Source organism: Perca fluviatilis, chromosome 24 (assembly GCF_010015445.1).
Source record: "Perca fluviatilis chromosome 24, GENO_Pfluv_1.0, whole genome shotgun sequence".
Taxonomy (NCBI): domain Eukaryota; kingdom Metazoa; phylum Chordata; class Actinopteri; order Perciformes; family Percidae; genus Perca; species Perca fluviatilis.
Window position 1 is genome coordinate 16,154,552 of NC_053135.1, and position 16,495 is coordinate 16,171,046.

The 16,495-nt window shown below is 40.0% G+C and overlaps 2 non-coding genes across 2 annotated transcripts; both read left to right on the forward strand.

Annotated features, from left to right (window-relative positions):
* Positions 1-8,330: 8,330 nt before the first annotated feature.
* Positions 8,331-8,404, forward strand: trnat-agu. The gene has a single exon. It is a non-coding gene; the product is annotated as a tRNA-Thr (tRNA).
* A 3,593-nt stretch (positions 8,405-11,997) lies between these two features.
* trnat-cgu lies at positions 11,998-12,070 on the forward strand. The gene has a single exon. It is a non-coding gene; the product is annotated as a tRNA-Thr (tRNA).
* The last annotated feature ends 4,425 nt before the right edge of the window (positions 12,071-16,495 follow it).

Below are 16,495 nucleotides of genomic sequence, written 5' to 3' on the forward strand. Positions count from 1 at the left end.
AACTGCACGGCAGCACCCGTATCCCAACATTCATTTCAGCACTCAACGAGGGTCGGGTTTCTGGTACATAGGCGGACCAACAACGGGACAATTCAAATTTTTAACTGTAGATTTAGAATATAGGCAGTCTTACGAAAATCGATGCCGTATTGACAATTGGCTCCAAAGTTTTCGGAGTTGAGAAGCTCCATAAAGCGATGCGACAGCCGTCCTTGAAAAAAACTTTCTAAATTGTTAAATTTTTCTTCTGCACATTTTCAGCACTTATTTCTACGTCCCATTTTTTCTGATACAAAACAAAAATTTTAAACGGGTCTATGTGACCCAAAGTCAACACAAGAGTTAAACTCCACAATCACCTGCAGCCTACCTCGCTGGCCAACAGTCACACACACACAGACAGCAGGCAAAAGCGGGGGAGAGAGATACCTGTTTATCTTCTATCTATATAGACTATATACATTAGATTTAGTATTTAGTTTGTACTTTTTTTGGTGTATTTGTTTTCAGATTTTTTTTAAATTGGGAGTTTCTACGTTTCTAATTTGTATTGCTAATTTCTATCTGTTGTCCCTATATACAGTGCCCTAACTTTTTTTTACTTATTTATAACGGACTAAAACTAATACACTAATAATAGTAGGGATTGCGTTCCACTCTTTTGAATAAGTAATGGGTGTTTGAGCTAAAACATTAACAATAAAATGAGTGTTTCTTGTCCGGAGCTTGTTTAAATATAAATTTGTTATATTGTTGTGGTTTTTATTTCTAGCTGTTATTTTGGAGCACTGCAGGCTGGCCTCTGTGCTGGGGGGGTGTTGCACAATAACAGGAAGAACGCATCGTCTCAAACTGTTAACAGCGTTTTCTTTGCTTGTGAACTTGCGGGTCCATTCTATCAACAACATTTAGCAAGGTTGTTCTCCCCAAGAACACAAGTCCGTTCTTAGAATTCTTGAGATTGAGAAACGGCCAAGGATGTGGCCAGCAGGGAGTGGTTGCTACGGTGCAGCGTTGATAAGTGGATGGGTTGCAGGTGTGCAGCTGGGAGCAGGTGAACCAGCTTGGCACCAATCAGGAGCCGGGAGAGAGGGAGGGAATCACCACGGCAACAACACAGGACACACGGAGAAAGAGCGTTCCTCCCAACCGCCTCTACGTCCCTCCGAGTGTTCGCTCCCGGGTCCTCCAGTGGTGCACGCCTCCAAATTCAGCTGCCACCCAGGAATGGCCAGAACCCTGTTCCTGCTCCGCCAACGGTTCTGGTGACCCACCATGGAAAAAGACTGCCGGGACTTCGTGGCAGCTTTCAAGGTGTGCGCCCGCGAGGGAAGAGAGGGAAAGTCTGTGACATGAACACATTTCTCTGTCTCTTACCTGCAGCTTCGATCTGAAGGGAGCACTGTGTCGGTGTGCTGCGGTGTCCTTTCTGAAATCCCCCCACAGCCTCCGTAAATTTATGGATTTTATGGAGTTTCTAGACCTTGTAATGCTAATCGTGTTAGCATGTTACCGACAGGAGCTATATCTGTAACCGCGTACTTCATGGTATCACTTCAGCTAATTATGGTCCATTAGCTCTCGTTCACTCCTGTCCTGTTGCTCCGCTGTACATAAAACTACAGGAGGTGAAGATAAGCTTTTATAAAACTTTAATGTAGTAACTTCTTAGGCCACACACAATGTGTCAGTCGGCTCCACTGCTAACAATAATGACCCTCTCTAACGTTTTTTATTTAACCCTCTCCTCAATTCCCCAACTATGGCAAGAAAGAGGTTACTCCAAAATATGAATTCCCATTTACTCCAAAAAGATAATTAAGTATTAGTGGTGTCAACAATAATCGATTCGGCAATGCATTGCAATGCGGGGCATGCACGATTCAGCATCGATGCGGCAAAGTGCCATAATCGATTATGTCACTGTTTATTTTCTGGCCTTGAGTGGACAATAAAGTTGTGAAGTTTCTGGCCAGTCACTGTGGCTCTGTCTGCTGCATCAGCACACGTCATACAGAGCGGCACGAAGCGTGTGAATGTTAACATTTCACCTCAGGTAATTTATAACCAATTAATTTGGATACAAGCGTTGCATTTTGGATTTTGAACAGCGATGCTCGCGCTGCGCGCGCACACACAGCAGGGCTGAGGTGTGTGCGTTTCACGCAGCACATGTAGCTAACTGACTGAAAACGTTACTGGGGATTATTTACCGCCGATGGCGCAGATGAACTAACGCTACACTCGTTAGCCTACTGTAAGTAGCCTACAATAAACCCTCAATGATTACAGAGTCAATACTTATCAATACCCACCTACCTGTTGTACAGGCAGAAAGCGATATTTCAGTCTGCTCTGTCTGGCTGTCCACTCTCGTCCACCGCGCTGTGCAAACACAGCTCTACTCTGCAAATAGCGACTTTACAAACAAGCTAAAATGAAAGATGTCAGTTTGTAGTCTAAGTGTTTATCTTAATTCGCAACCAATCTTGAACTTTGGACAAACTTGTAAACGTAGCTGCTGTCTAAACGAACCATCCTCTCCGCTGGAGCGGTAAACCTATGGATGTATTTTAAGACCAAAACAAATACATGTAGCTACTTAATATGCACGTGAATGACGCCGCGTTCTTTATTCTTGATGATGTTGCCGGTTGTATTATTTAGCAACAACATTGTCTTATTTCAAATGAGGCATACAGGAGGAATGCTAGCCTGCTTATCAGTCCATTCATCATTACAGCTGCTGTTTTCCACAACTTTTCACTTCAGGCTCTTGACAGTGAGATGTTTACCTGACAACAGGACTTTCTTTCTGTAAGCATTTTCCACCAATCAGGACACTGATTACGTTTCAGTAATCAAGACTTTAACCATCACTCCTCAGTGAACTGCCCCCTAATCTGAGATCATTTTCTAGTTAAGTAGCCTATCTAGTTATCATTATGGATTTTCCATGTTTTTAGTGGTTTGCTTACACTAATACATGTAAAAAATATAGCATTAATTTAGTAAGAAAGTGAAAATATCAAACAAGAAGATGCGTATTAGATATAATTTTATTTTCTTTATTTGAAAGTCCGGCCCCTGGAGTGTTTGCTTAAAATAATTCTGGCCCTTGGATAAATGTAGTTTATGACCCCTGGTTTAGCTTTACTGCTTATGGCACAACATCCAGTGGCAGTGGCTAGCTGGGTGGGTTATAACCATTTTCTGAAGCTTCATGGTAGGTGCAGCGTATATTTTCCTGCTTTTTTGTCCTTTGCCAATCACACCTATGATATTTCTTTCAGGGCCAGTAAAAATGTAGAAGGGGCCAGCAAAACTCTGATCTACTGGCCCCGGGGACCAGTAGGGATTTTTTTATATATGTTGAGACCTGCTCATGACTGATGAAAAATTTGCCTTGTGTGCTGGAGAATGTTGATGCATTGCAATGCATCGTAGAATCAAATTGAATTGAATCGTTACCTGGTGAATCGTAATCGAATCGAATTGTGAGGGCAGTGCCAATGCACACCCCTATTAAATATGCCTCTCATCAAGTTTGTGGAGAAATATGAATTATTGCTCTTCCGTTGCAGTTCCTCCAAGTTGAGGCTGCTTCTTCAACTCCTCACTCAGTGAAAATGCATCATAAACGTATTAACGTGTGTTGGTATTGTCAAGTTTGCTAAGAAAGTTAAAGCTACATCAGTATGATGAACAGTAGGCTTAAATGAGATTTAGGTTTATTTAAGTAAGTAAAGAAAGGAGCATTGCTACATAGCCTTTATTTCTTACCTACTAGTAATTCAGAGGAGGTTTTTGAGAATGATGTCATATTCTAACATCCAGGCTCCGTGCTCATTGTTCTCGGGGACTTTAACAGTGCAAACCTCAGCAAAATATCAGTTATAGTAAATGGAAGAATTCATCAATCAGTCAGTATATTGTATATTATACAGCCCATACAAGGTAAAAGAGAAATTAAGACTTAACATTACAGAAGTCCTTAAGGAACACGCCGACTTATTGGGACTTTAGCTTCACAGGTTGTACAAATAACAAGGTCATATGAGATCCAGCCGTCTTCTAACCATATACAAACTGGGAACTATATTCTCAGAAAGGCGAAGCACTGCACTGTAAAAAAAATCCCATTGTTTTTACGGAAAACAACTGGCAGCTGTGGTTGCCAGAATAATTGTGTAAAAAATACAGTAGAAATGTAAATATGTTTACAGAACAACTTGTACATTTTACAGTTTAAAACCATTATTTACAAAAAAAAAATCAAACAGCTCTTTTCTGCTGAATTAGCACAATCATGCTGCTACTGAAAAAAAAATTCAGTAGGATTTACATGCAGTTGCAGCTTAATTTATCATTAAATCCCATTAAATTTAGCTGTAATTCTTTAGCTGTAAAATGTACAAGTTCTGTGAAGTTATTTACAACTGTATTGCGTTTTTTTTACAAAATTATCCTGGCAACCACAGCTGCCAGGTTTGTTCCGTAAAAATCAATGCATTTGACTGAATTTTCTTAAATGTTACCCAACATTTTTTGAATAATGTAGTGTTTTTGTGTGAAAGCAACATCTAACAACTGTAATTGAATTTTCTTTCTATTATTACTAAAAAGGCATAAAATCATGTTCTATGACTCCATTACAGGTAGAATGAATACTTTATCTGAGAGGATTCATTAAATCGGCACTGCCTTCTTATAGACGTTTGACACTTATCAGAAATGGAACATGTACACAGATTAAACATAAAACACTGTTTTAAAAACAAAGATATACCTTACCAATTGAAATATTAAAGAAATACAATAACTTGCCTTTCCAATAATTTATTGGCCTCAGAGGAAATATCAAAAACCTTAATTTGTCAACATACATATTTGTAATACAGTATGTAATTTATAAACAGAATAGAGACCTTGCAACAGATTAGTGACCATCTTACTAGAACTAAAAGAGTAAAGATGGACTTTACTCCTATTTTATGAATATATAAAAGGCATGGGGAAATAAAACCGCAATGAAACTATTGCAGTGTAACAATTGCATACAAACACCTTCAATTTCTAAAGCGTGAAGAGCTGGGCAGATAACGAGCTGAAACAAAGTTTTAAATAGTGGGTGATGCACATCATCACATGCCACAAGTCTTACTGTATTTAGTCCATGTTCAAACATCGCACCACATCAGAAAGTTCCTGAATCAAGTTAAGGACTCAAGTGAAGATGTGATGTTAGAGGAAATACAAGAGCAATAAAACTAACAATTGCATACAAACAATTTTGTGTGAAACTTTGACTTGCCCCTCAAAACATATAGAACTGGGTAAATGAGCCGAAATTGTGAATGACGTGCAACCTCACATGCCACAAGTCTCTTAGTTTAGTCCATATTCAGGCGTCACGCCACTCATGATCGGCGAGTTCCTGAATCAAGGTAAGGACTCTCGGGTTTACGTGAAGACGGGATGTCTGTGTCTTTTCCACTTTAGTGCCCTTTTCTGGGTTGATGCAGAAAAAACACCTTGGGAAATAGAAGAAAAAAAATAGTTTAATTAATGAATCAATTACTTAAATCACTTTTTTTAATTCAGGCTATAATGTTGGATAAAGCCAATCCAAAAAGACCCACCTCTGCAGAAACTCCAGGGTTGAAACCAGCTCTGATGGATAATGGATGTTGAAGCAATAATAGCTCCCAAACATCAGGCACAGGGCAGAAATGAAGGAGGGGATGTTGTTGTGCACAATGTTTCGATCCACACTCAGCATAAACTGTTTCGAAGAATAGCAGGATCGTCCTAGAAAGAAAAAAAACAAGATTTGTCTTCTTAAACATTTCACAAAACAAGCATATACTTTTTTTTTTAATTTCCAAGCTAAGTGAGACTGCTTGCCATCAGAACAAAAATTACTTAATGTACAGGCTTAGGGGAAAGAAATATAAACCGTACAGGCGTACCAGCATACAAGTTAAGCAATGTACTGCGGTGGACGGGGAAAGCAAAAAATTAAAAATCCGTTTTATCAGTTTTTGTGTTTTCGCTATTTGAATATTTACACCACTTTACCTCGCTGTCACAGTCCTTTCTAACAGGAAACAGAAGCATGCATATCTGGTTAAATTGGCTTTGGAAAGATTAAACACTATCTGACAATGAGGTAAAGCTATGAATATTTTCTAAATATAGTGTACACACGATACAGGGCTATAATACATTTTGTTGTTGCACCCGTCCACAACACTGCATTGCTTAGTTTCAGTGCTGGTACTCCTGTCTACATCTCAAATTTTTGGGTGTGCTACTGTAGGTAAAATCACTCATATATTCCCAATTCAACAATAACTTAAACAAAAAAAGCACTTTACAACATGAATGTTTCAAAAAAGACTGAAAGAAAGGGAAGAATGAAAGCAAGCAATTCATTTTTTACTTACCACAAACAACAATAGTTGGAGTCAAGTGAACTTGGTCCATCTGTACTTCTCCTGCCAGGCATGTGTCCACATAGCAGAACATCACGTCTTCCTTCTCATCAAAGTAAGACAGCAGAAGCAGCACCATCTCTTTGACGTCTTCAGAGCACCCAATCAGCTCTCCCCTCATCACTTTAAACTTTGTTACAGCCTGTAGGAACTTTTTGTTTTTGTTCATACAAACAGTATTCATGTAGTTCAGGAGCCGTTTCCCCTTAAGATCCACATTCTGTGTGAAGGTTTCTTTAAGCTCAACTCCGGTGAGTTCCTTAAAGTGGACTGCCATGCCAAGTTCATCGAACCAAAAGGGCCACTCTTGAAGGAGGTATTTTATATTCTTTCCCTGGTTGACTTGTTTACGCTGTGTGTAGAAAGTCATCTTCATCAGACGTTTGACCTCCTCTGGATTTGCATCACTTTGCTGAGACATCCTCTTCAGTTTTTCAGTCGTCTCCTGCTGGCTCTCGAGGGTCTCTCCACGGGGCAGAAATTTCAAATCCCACTTAATGCACCCATAGGTGTCCTGGATTGTTGCTCTTTGCTCTGGAGGGACTTCTTCTGTGTCAGACTCATCAGAGCGATGCTTTCGTTTTCTTATTTTTGGGGTTGTACATCGCTTCACATTCTCAATCCTATTTTGCAATTGCTTGACTAAAGAATGATAGCCGGGCCCAATCACATCTCCCTCTATAACATCCTGCAGAGATTGTGGATATGTTGCCACCATCTTTTTGGCAACGTCAGTGGAGTTTCTTTTACTAATGCAAGAATTTTTCTGCAACATCTCACAAACCACAATCCAGACCATCTCCCTTCTCATTCGTGGACTTGGTCGTTTTCCTCTCTCCAATGACTGCATCAATTCCTCTGGGAACTTCTCCCACGGGATCATAAAGGTGCCCACCCAGTCTATATCAGGGCTTTGGCAGCTGTTGGAAGAGGTTGAGGTTGAGCTTCTGGGTGAAAGAGACTGCAAGGTTGAGGAAGGTCCTGGAGAGGCACAGACAGATGCGCTGCTGGTTTCAGGACTTCTGGTCCCCCTAATTGGCTATTATAGTTTATTCCTGAGTTCTTTTGAGAAACCTTTGAGAAATATTTCATAGGCAATGCATTCACTGTATTTGTATATATTGTTATATGTAAATTATAAGACATAAATTTGTCAAATGTATCAGTGTTTTTCTGTACATAAAAAAAATCTATATGACAAAAACATAATTTAAACACACTCATGTTGTAATTTTTACTGCATTGTATTGCTTGTCATATTACAGTTTATTTGTGTTTAAACTACAGTAATATGTAAATTGTACAAATAAATGTGGTTCTTTTCACATATTCTTACTTCATAATTAACGGTTTTGTTTGGTTTAGTATTTAGCAAAATATTACTGTAACTTAAACACTGCTTCACTGTTTTTCTATTTACAGTTTCTTAATGTTGTGATTTTACAGCATTTCATTGTTAATTCCACAGACTTTTTTTACAGTGTACTTCTGCTACTTGGGCGGAGTGATTTGCTAGCAGCACCTAGTTCGCCCGAAGTTCGCTCAGAGTAATAGAGTCAACAATTACTAGATAGTAAAAGCATAGTAACCTTGTTATTTGTACACCCTGTGACTTTACAAATCACAACATGTAAACCGGAACATGTTGGCGTTATTTTGTCACTTATTCGGAGCAGTAGGCTAGTTGGAACCGGTTACCTCCAGGATCTGTGATAGGCTAAGCTAGCGCTGGGGGCGTCAGACAGAGTTACAACATGCACGGAGATGAGAAGGGTATGTTTCGACTTCTAATCTAAGCTAAGTCCCAATAAATCCACACGTTCTGGTCAAGGAGGTGCTGTGGCTTAGTTGGTTAAAGTGCCTGTCTAGTAAACAGGAGATCCTGGGTTCAAATCCCAGCAGCACCTTGTTGTTGCAGAGATTGCCTCTGTTTGCATTTCATCTGCATGTGTACCCAACCCCCATGCTACCCTGGTAGCAAACAAAAAAGGACTGAAAAGGCAGACTGTATTCCGTGGCATATTACATTTACACAGAAACACTACATTACCACATACTTAAGATGGTACATAAAAACACAATTAAAGAGTTTTTTGGGGCATTTTTAGGCCTTTATTGACAGGACAGCTGAAGAAATGAAAGGGTAGAGAGAGGGGGGGACTGACATGCAGCAAAGGACCCCAGGGGCCTGTTTCACAAAAGCAGAATATATAAATCCAGGATAACTGATAAAGCGAGGCTTGACCTAGTCTAATCTGTGCATCCTGGCTTGGTGCGTTTCACGAAGGCCAAGCCAGGCTGAGGAGGAGCGACTAGGTTGAGTCAGGCTGAAGTAATTCAGATAGATGCGCGTCCACGGCTTTCCTCAAAAGACCGCGAGGTCGATCACAGATTTACTGATGCCAACATGGAGAATACGCGTTGTACATACTTTATACAGAGTGAGCAGCAGCTTCTTGAGGAAGTATGACGACGTGAAACACATTATTTGTATAAAAAGAAAAGAAACACGGCCACTGTAATGAAACAGCGAGAGAAAGCGTGGCAGATGTTCACGGACCGACTTAATGCGTAATTGTAGCCTAAATATATACATTAACTGACCACGGCTCTGAATTGAAGCTGTCATAATCATTCCATTCAAGGATTAGGCTACTAATCATTTTCACAAATTAACAGTTGTACTCTTTGCCTTAAAAGTAAGCAGAAGATAATGTTACTCAGGAAATTTACAATGATCATTGTAAATTTTATCTATATAGATAAAATTTACAATGATCAATTTTCTACAACGCTAGAATATGATGCGTAAATATCTCTTTCACTCTGTTCCTCCCTCTCTCTCATGGGCTAAAATATAAGTTTCCTAAGTCATATTAACTTCCACTGCTCGCTTTTAATGCAAAGTGTACAATTGTTCGTTTTTGCAAATGACAGTGACTCATTGAATGGTTTCAGTTAAGAGCAGTAGTTCATAAATGTATATTTTTAGACTATCATTCAGTTGGTCCGCTATTATCTGCCACGCTTTTTCTCACGTTTCATTTTTTTTATTTTTTATAGAGGCAGAGTTTCCTTCTCTACATATTATATGCCTTGCTCCCTGTATATATGGACATAGAAAATAAAGACACTGAAGAAATTGGACTCTAAAATCTAGAAACTATGAAGATAATTAAGTGATAAATTCCATGCACACTTACATGAATGGAACAGAGTGATATTCATCAGTTATTTCCCCCCAAATATAAGGTCAAAAACCATTGAGGTGTCCTCTCCCTGTTGTTCCATGAATGTACAGTAGCCTACATCACTAGATAGTTACTGGTCCAGTGTACTAAGACTATCATTTGGGAGGATTGTACAATTAGGATATGCTCTTAAATTGTACAATCCTCCCAAATTATAGTCCCAGTTTACTGGACAACATAAATTGTGTGCTAAAAATGCCAAATACAATGCACATGGAAGTGGAACAAACATGATCCTCATTGTTAAAGAATAAAAAAAAAATTAATCAACTAAAATAATTCAAGGTGCATTGGTCAACTATAGAAATGTACAGCATTGTATGTATTGCTCTTAGTAACAGACTTCATTTAAAACACATTTGAAATGTTATCAGCCTTTTCTAATTATCTCAACAACTGCCATAATATATTCATCAAACTTCTAACAACAATATGAACATCAGTCTTCATACAGCAATATAACAGTAACAATGACTGTCACATGAATAATTATAAATAAAAAAATAATGGTCACAACTTGAAATAATAACTGTACTTAAAATAAACAGCAAAATGCACCTGTTGTATTTTAATCCAGGCTGATAATGACAATTGGGTAAAACCACTGCTGGGTGATCAGAAAAGGCTCCAGGATTAAATAAATCCTGGCTGTTAGCCTGGTCAGGAGCAGGCTAGCTGTACAGAATAAATCTCCATGGTGATTTATGTGCCTCCGCTTTCGTGAAACCGAATCGAGGCTTAATTCATCCAGGATAACTGGGAAATCCCGGCTTAATCCCTTATCTTGGTTTTGTGAAACAGGCCCCTGGTCGGAGACAAACCCGGACCCGCTGCGTCGAGGAGTAAACCTCTATATATGGGCGCCTGCTCTACCAATGGCGGCCCTCCGGGCGCCCGAGCAATGTAAGTTTAAGCTACAATATACACCTAGTTTATCCATCAGCCATTTCTGTTAATTTGGCCTAATCTGCTGTTTTGATAAAAAACAAAAAGTTTTATTTGACAATTGATTATTACCTCTCCACTCTAAGGAAGAGCTTGGAAGAAGCTCATATCAGGCACTCTGCCCCTCAAATGCCTTGGCCGTTAAAGTTCATTTCACCTCTGACACAGTCAGCATCACGTGCACCTTAAACCACACCCAACAGTGACGTCACATGTCATTTAGCTGACATTTTTATCCAAAGCAACTTACAATTACTATATATGTCAGAGGTTGCATGCCTCTGGAGCAGCTAGGGGTTAAAGTGATGGTTCGGAGTGATTCACCCTAGGGTCCTTTGCACCATGACCTCGAGCCAAACACCCCCCCAGAAGCTTTTTTCACCTGGGTCGAACATTGGGAGAGTTAGCTAGAGTAGCGTTATCAGCTGAATAGCTTAGCGCAGGGGCTAATGGACCCACGTTTGTATCTTGTAAATTACCCCACTAATAATGCCCGAAATGATACCAAACGTCTACAAGTAGTACAAATAGGTTATGCTCTCATAAAATGATGGATTGGAAAGTTTGTAAGTACACCAGAAGTTTATGAACACTTGCCTGCTCTCTTCAGCTCTCTGTTGCTGCTGCTGCTACCTGCAGTTAGACGAGTGCTTAGGGCCGTCTACAAATTACTACACCGAAAAGAGTTACAACAAAAATATTTATTAATTCAATGATTAAATAAGGTAATGTCTCCAAACTTACCTCAATTATTACTTGTCTCCTGCTAGTTATACTACAGCACTTACTTAAAAAAAAAGTTAAATTAAAAAATATTTTTGTTGCATCTCTTTCAGTGTTGTATTGTAGTTGTGTAGCTGGCCCGCACTCGTCTTACAGCAGCAACAACAACAGCAGAGAGCAGAAGCCAGCAGGCAAGTGTTATTTACATAAACTTCTGGTGTACAAACGTGGGTCCATTAGCCCCTGTGCTAAGCTATTCAGCTGATAACGCTACTCTAGCTAACTCTCCCAATGTTCGACCCAGGTGAAAAAAGCTTCTGGGGGGGTGTTTGGCTCAAGGTCATGGTGCAAAGGACCCTAGGTGAATTACTCCGAACCATCACTTTAAGTGTCTTGCTCAGGGACACATTGGTTGATGTATCACAGTGGGAATTGAACCCAGGTCTCTCTTACCAAAGGCATGTGTCATATCCACCGTGCCATCACTACCAACGTGGTGGGTATGTTACAGGGTCCTGATGTACACCTGGGCCACGTTCAGCCCCAACAAAACGAGAGAACCGTTTCTTTTAAATGTAAGAGGCGCTGTAGCTTAGTGGTTAAAGCACCTGTCTCGTAAACAGGAGATCCTGGGTTCAAATCCCAGCAGTGCCTGATTATCAGTTGATTACCTCAGTGCTTTGTTGTTACCAGCATTTACATACAGTGACCTCTTTATTGACAACAAACTTAATTTCTGATTTCCCAGAGCCCAAACGTTATATGTAACATGAGGATATTGAAAGTGCAATATGTAATACTGACAGCTAATGTTTAAAATAGGTACTGCAGTACAAATTCTAAATACTGGAGAGAGTCGTCTCCCCCACCCCCTCCTCCCCAGACTCGAAGTTCACGGACGTTGCCAGGCTGAGCCCGCAGCATCCACAACAGTGTTGCTAGATGCTTGTCTCATATAGCCAGACATTACTTCACAGCACAGCGGAGTAGCTAACGTTAGATACTGGCTAGATTGACAGTCATAAAAGCCTGTGTTCCCGCGCAGCTCTGTACCCAACTGACAGACACACTTTTTCGGCTTAGAATTACGTTAGGAACCGCTAAAACAAACACAACAACCTCGTCGTCCTCTCCACCCGACGGACAGACACACTTCCTTGGCTTAGAATTACGGCAGAAACCGCTAAAAATAACACTACCTTGCTCTCCTCTCCACCCGACTGAATATGGAGTTATATTCCTATCTTTATTCAAGAGCGCATTATTTCATTTTGAGAGCATTTCTCACTGATATTACGTTCAGATTTTGTAATCATTTCCCTCAAAACCTTGCTATCACACTCAAATAGTCACTGCTCGCGCTCGGATTTGCTCTGCTTGTGCTCAAACGTTCTGCTTGGACTCAGATATGTTGTTGAAGTGGGACATTCAAAGTTAGGTATTGGGTGGGAGACAGAAGGTACCCAAACGCCAGGCTCAGCAAAAACAGGTTTATTAGAATACGAAGGGGATAGGGAAAGAGGAGTGGGGAGGTGGACGCCAAGGACAGGAGTGAGGGCTTGTGGACTGGGATAGGATGGTGAGGGACCTCACTGGGACAGGATGGCGAGGGACTAACGGGGATAGGATGGCAAATGATTCACTGGGATAGGATGGCAAGGGATTCACTGGGATAGGATTCAGAATCAATGCCACCGACATAACCAATCACACTATGACAGACGCTCCACTTAGCACCAACTGCAATGTTTAATTTTAAATGAATGTAGCCTACTGGCAGCCTGGCACACGTGGGTGCTCAGTATTTTCCGTGGGTGCTCGATCTCCGGAGCACCCATGGTATCGGCGCCTATGGCTGGAAGCAGGAGCGGAGGCAGGATGGAGCAGAAGAGGAGGCAGGGTGACGCAGGGAGCCGTGAGGAGGGGACCGAATGGTGACAGAGAAACTGACAGCGGAAAATAAAATAGGAACGAGGAAACTAGAAAACTAAACTAAAACTCACAGCCAGCCGACCCCAACCATCACATTAGGTCCACAACTACGAGTAACATAAATTAAGCACGTAGCATGTGGTGCTAGCATATAGCCTAGCTTGATGCCCATAAACAATTAGATTTTCTTTATAGAGTTTAGTTAGATTGAACGACATATGACGGACAGTATGTGCATATGTGATGACCCCACTTCTTCCTGGGGATTTGGCTAATTTCATGTTAGAGCCAGTAGTAAAAACTAATCTGTAATATAACTGAAAGAACACAAGAAACTGGATTGTTGGTGTCAGTCACTGTTATGTGTTGTTCATCAGAGTTTAGTCTTCATTCCTTCATATAACATTAGTCTGAAAATGATGAATTAATATACGTCTGTTTAAAAAGTTGTAACGTTAAGTAAAATTTCACCACTATAACAAAAACAGATCTAGAAATGATATGCTTTCTTATTTGTTCCTTAAATAGCAGTTCCTTTTTTAATTAATACAATATTTTGTTTCAGTACCCCTGTTGAGCTGCATCACAGCTGCACTTTGTGCATGGACCAGTGTTGTGCAACCACACTACTGTGTTGTTCAAGTCAGAACATTACTCCCAACTCAAAATCCTATTGGTTCCCCCTGTACTCACCTGTGTGCAGAGGGCAGGCAGCAGTGGCACAAACCAAGAACGTTGGCAAGTCTGATATTAATGTAATTGAAAAAAAAAGAAAAATGTAATTGTAAAATCATGTTACATACAGTTGTATTATTTATCTTGCTTAATTTCACAGGGTGCACAACCAGGCCCGGGGAGAGAAAATGACTGTGGTGTCCACAAAACCAAATCAGAGAAGGTAAGGTAAGATAGTAATGATGTTAAAGAAAGCTACGTAAACCTAATATATTATGCGTTGATGTCTATGTATATCTATTTGTCTTAAATAGAAGCACACTATACAAAGACAACAGTGGAGAGTTGCTGGATCTGTCTGTCCTCAAGGTGCCAGAGATCTACAAGGACTTCACCGGTTTCTGCACCATCACTTAATCCAAGTGATAAAAGAGAGAACAAACTATTGTGTTCCCTGCTTACATGAACAGGTGCCTGTAATGTCTGCCCACATAAACAATCATTTAATAAATGCTGATAAATATCACTGAGATTTCTTAAATCATTGTAGTTTTCCAGAGCAATACGATTCAGATTATTAAAGCCATGTTCATATTTGCAACACACTAAAACCCTGATCAAGGCAAATAGTTTTTTCATATTCTGTAACCTTTATAAAAAAAACAAATTAACAATAAAACAATTAAATATACCAGAGCCGACACTTGGAAAATGGCTTTAATTTACTTTGTCAAAACAACGAGTAATTCATAACAAACTGCACAATATTTGACACACAAAGTGTATCAAATATTGCATACTGCTGTATGCTCCTGTGAAGCAGTACACTTTTCCTGTAGGATTTACTGTAGCAGGAACATTGATATTGGCAAACAGATGACCCAGGTACAGGTGAGTTTGTGAGCAGGGGTTATGTCCTTATATTAAAGAATGAAGACTAAACTTTGATGAACAACACATAACAGTGATGCAGAAACCGACACCAACAATCCAGTTTCTTGTGTTCTTTCAGTTATATTACAGTTTAGTTTTTACTACTGGCTCTAACATGGAATTAGCCAAATCCCCAGGAAGAAGTGGGGTCATCACATATACACATACCTTCCGTCATATGTCGTTCAATCTAGCTAAACTCTATAAAGAAAATCTAATTGTTTATGGACATCAATTTAGGCTATATGCTAGCGCCATATGCAACATGCTTAATTTATGTTACTCACCCTCGTAAATGTGGACCTATCTTTTAATGTCCCACTTCAAAGCTTTCTCCCATTTCATGATGGGTGCAGGTGAAAGTGCGTCGACCATTCCGAGACATTGTTGACATATACTAATAATAAAGCAATCGACGGAGGGGATAAATAAACCCGGCTGAGCAGCCGCCCGCAACAGACAGTTCAATGTAACGCGAACGCACCCTCAACGGGGCAGGGATCATTTCATTGGTCAACATGACAGCTGGCATTCTAGTGGTTGGGGGGGATTTTGAGAGCATTGTAACACAAAAAAAATCAGAGCGTGCAGGAGAAATCCGTGAGGAGAAGATTTGCAAGCGTGCAGACTCAACCTGAGTGTGAGGAGAAGGGCCAAAGCTGAGAGCAGGAAATTTGTCCAAACAACAACATATCTGAGTCCAAGCAGAAAGTTTGAGCACAATAAGAGCAAATCAAAGCGCGAGCAGTGACTATTTGAGTGTGATAGCAAGGTTTTGAGGGAAATTATTACAAAATCTGAACATAATATCAGTGAGAAATGCTCTCAAATTGAAAGAATCCGGTCTTGAATAAAGATAGGAATATAACTCCATAACTGAACACGCTTTCTTGGCTTAGAATTACGGAAACAATCGCTAAACACAGTGCAAACTCCCGGTCCTCTCTTCCTGATTTACAGTCCGCCTCCCTTGGCTTTAAATAACTCACCGTTGTCAGCTACGGCCGCTGAACATGCTCGGGGTTTGTTACGTCTCTTGTCACGCAACTGTTAGAAACATGCCGTATGTTTTAGGTCGGGTAGAATCTACTGTATCTCAGTTGATCCTGTTCATTTGTTTGCTGCTTTCATGGCTGTACTAACAATACAGGTGTAGCGCGCTGGGTTTACTATTTTACAGGTATATCTGGCAACCCGACTTTTATGGAGCTAGAACAGTGACAGTAACCTGTGGTATTGAAAATAGAAATTGGCATTGAAAAAACAAGTATTGGCACTGAAAAATTTTCAACTGAAAAAAAAAAAATCTTAAAATCTTATTATTTTATTTTATTTTTATATTTTGATGCATCATGATGGGTTTTTCAATTACAATCTTTACACATTTTGTTTTCAGATTTTTTTTTTTCAATGATAGTTTTTTTACGCTGTCAGGATTTTTACAATGTCACTGGTTTTCAGTTTCAACTTTCTGTCACTGTTTTGGCTTGAGGGGGCGTGGCTTGAGGGGAGGGACGAGGAGGGCGCGATTTAGGGATA